The 3,559-nt window shown below is 46.4% G+C and overlaps 1 long non-coding RNA gene across 1 annotated transcript; it reads right to left on the reverse strand.

Moving 5' to 3' along the window:
* Positions 1–2,713: 2,713 nt before the first annotated feature.
* Positions 2,714–3,323, reverse strand: LOC123497196 (uncharacterized). The gene is made up of 3 exons (XR_006670874.2): positions 3,108–3,323; positions 2,956–3,019; positions 2,714–2,841 (listed from the first exon to the last, which is right to left on the reverse strand). It is a non-coding gene; the product is annotated as an uncharacterized lncRNA (long non-coding RNA).
* Positions 3,324–3,559: the final 236 nt, after the last annotated feature.

The following is a 3,559-nucleotide window of genomic DNA, read 5'->3' on the forward strand; positions in this document are numbered from 1 at the left end:
TCAACTCCATTTTACAACTTTTTTTTTTGAACACAGTACAGACACAAGCGCTCATATACGCACGCATACACTCACCCCTATGAAAGCACACACGCACACCCTACCCCTATGAGCACCTCCGAAAGACTGAGCCGGCATATCATCTTGAAATTTACGAGGTCACCGTAGGCACCTCATCGTCGACGGGAACGTCTCCTCCCACTGAATGCGTATCGCCGGAAATCCTGAAATAAATCCAGGAATAAATGCGAGCACCAGGATTTGAACCTTGGTGGGCTGGGGTTACCACAGTCCCTCTAACCATCCAACCACAGGTTGGTTCGCTCCATTTTACAACTTGGTTGAATGTACTACCCCGGTCCCATAATATAAGATGTTACTCCCTCCGTCTCCAAATTCATGGCATATAAACTGAGTCAAAAAGTCAATGCTTCTAAGTTTGATCAAGCATACATACAAAAATATGAAGATAAACAATACCAAATCAATATCAAAATATAAAGATAAACAATTTCATCTATATATTTGGTCCAAGTTAGAAAGCATTGACTTTTTGACTCAGTGTATATGCCATGTATTTGGTATGAAGGGAGTATTATAAACAATATAATATATTTGTTGTAAGGCCAGCTCCAACGCACGACCCCAAACAGACGTCTGATTTCTCCGAATTTTGTTTGTTTGGGTAGGGCAATGGGTGACGTTCGGCCGTTTTCTGGGTACGTTGGCTGTGCACTCAACGCGTGGAAGCACCGCCTGAAATATTTTGCAAATGAAATTTTGCAACCGCGGCCATAGTTCATGCTGGCACCAAAGCCGGCGGCCGAGACACATATGTCAGTGTGTAAAATGGTCAACCCCCAAGTTCTCTCGCTGGCAACAAAGCCAGCGGTCGGCACCCTTGCCAATCTTTCAAATGAAGAACCCCCAAGTTTTGTTGCCGGCAACAAAGCCATTGGCCTGTACACTTGCCAGTATTCAAAAAGAACGGCCATAGTCCAAGGTCGAGCCCTCCCTAGTTCTTGCCGCCTTGGCCGAACATCACCTTTTGCCGCCTCTCGATCCAACTTCTTCTGTTCAGAGACATGTTGGTCAAGTCCACACTCACGATTGCTAGTGATGGGGTCACCTACTAAGGGTAGGGTCATAGACCTGACATCTGAGGTCCACCTAGGACCACATTCCATCTTTGGAGGGTCTCCGGACCACAACGCATTCGGATGCGCACTCCTGGATATCCACTCGGATATGGTCCAGCCACTCAGATGTCTTCCTGCCTGTCGGCCTCACTGGCATCACTCGGATACAGAAGGTGGAGAGGCGACGTGGGAGCTGCAATGTTCGAGGGGCTTCACGTTGGACTTCAAGTGTAGTTATAGTTGCAGTTACCAGTAATGCATGTATTAACTTTCCTTTGTATCTCCCTTTTAACGTGGCCTTAATGGGGGACGACGCACTCTATGTAAGACGCCTTTTAGCGACTGGACAAGGTTTCGCAACCTACTGTAATCATACACCTCCAGAGAAAAACACAGCTCCACAGCTTGAGACGTAGGGCTACTACCTCTTCGAGTGGGGCGTGAGCTCGTAAATCCAAGTGTTACACAGGTTCAGCCCCTGTTTGTACCCCTAGTACTTATTGTCAAATTCGTTGCCTCGAGAGTTGGCGCCCACCGTGGGGCTGCGCGTCTAGTGGTATCCAGCGCAGGTGGAATTTTCATCATCATTATGATTCTCGGCTGCGATATCCGATTCGGTGCCTTTAGCTTCGTTGCCGAAGATTCGACATGGCTCCAGGTAGCCCCGTTGAACATGGAGTCAATGCCCGTCCGAGGCGCGGCGCCCTTCCGCGTGGCATCCGCGGAGAACAATCTGGCCAAGGCCCGCGCCGCCAGAACCGAGCTGCCGCACATCGACATCATCGTGCACGGTCATGATCCTCCTCCCACGCCACTGCCGCAGCAACAACTGGACACCACGACACCGTCAGCGGCGCTGTCAGCATCGGAGCAGGAATACAGGACCAGCGATCGACGAGATGAACTGGTCCAAGATTAGTTACACTCTATCTCCACTAGGTAGGAAGTGCGGCTTGCCGCCGGGTATAGCCATATCCAACCAGTAATATAGTCATTGAAGCATTACAAATATAAAAAATAGCAGATAAACCAATTATCGCAGTAACTGAAACTTCCATCATGGGCAATCTATATATAAACCCATTATCTTATACACGAAAAGGAATTGCACCTACATATCCAAATTAAGCTCAATGCTTTCAACACATGCATGTATACAACCATGACGCAACACCCCGAGGTTATTGTCACTGGTCTGGCCTTCTCCCCGTCTGGCTCCTGAACCGAGCAAAGGAAGCAAGCAAACGATGCAGCATTGAACTACATATAAGAAGATCAAGTCAGGGAAGGAAATCCAAACCAGATCACTTCACAAAATTAGTAATTAAGGCACCAATCTCATAGATCCTGTGTATGAATGCAAATTTCCTCATCTCCCAGACTCCCAGGTTGGCACCTAATTCGTTACCACATACCAACATGAACCACACTAACCTAAGATCTCTTAAATAATTCCAAGAAATGGACAATCCAGGTTTTAGATAATGCTAAATTGCACAGAGAATAGCTCAGGATGACGTCTTATTTCTTATTAATGTCGCTCAAAATAAAATTCACCTTCTGTACTTAACAGGTGTCCTTAAACTAAGATAAGCAGAGGAAGGCATGGAACTACACGATCAATCTTACCGGGTGGAGACCAGTGTAGCTATTCAGGGCGGATGCACTCCACACTTTTAGGGTGGATACTGGACATGTGGTCCTGCGCATTAAGTATAATGTGAAATTTAGACATGATTCACATATACTGTTTTACGACAAATACTGCCAACAAACTCTGATGATAATTATAAGTCGCCACAACGGAAGATGTTACCTCTTGTATTGGTCCTCTCACAAAGGCATGGTTCACAGCACAATCTTATCCTCTGGGCCTCTACCTGAATAACCAAACCAATTATCATTGCAAGCACGAATTACCTATACAACTCACGGGCAACAAATTAATACTGACAATCTATTCCATACCAGGAAGTCTTTATCTACTGCTCGCACATCTCAGAGTCAACTATCCATGTTCAATCAGATAGAAAATTAGCAAGGGAAAGGAAGAGAAAGAGAGATGGCAGATAAAGGAAGAGTGGGAGGGTGAGGAGATAGGTGCAAGAACAAATAAGAATGTATAGTGGCCGAATCTGCGAGCCATGCCGTCCTACCTTTCTCCTTTCCATGGTTCTTTCCTACCCTAGATACACAGGGTAAAAGAAACCAGGGTCAAGCGTTGTTCGAGAAAGAGAAATACGGAGAGGCGTGAGGGGAGCTCCATCAGGAGGGAGATGGGTGGGGTTTGTACCTTGACTATGTCGGGTTCACCATAACTGCACCTCTGGATCCAGGCGAGGTACTCTGTAATTTAGAAACAGAGAGAAGGGTGTCTTATCGACTTCTTATATCCATCTCCTCTGCCTCTGTCTTGTAAC

Source organism: Aegilops tauschii, chromosome 2, assembly GCF_002575655.3.
Source record: "Aegilops tauschii subsp. strangulata cultivar AL8/78 chromosome 2, Aet v6.0, whole genome shotgun sequence".
Classification (NCBI taxonomy): domain Eukaryota; kingdom Viridiplantae; phylum Streptophyta; class Magnoliopsida; order Poales; family Poaceae; genus Aegilops; species Aegilops tauschii.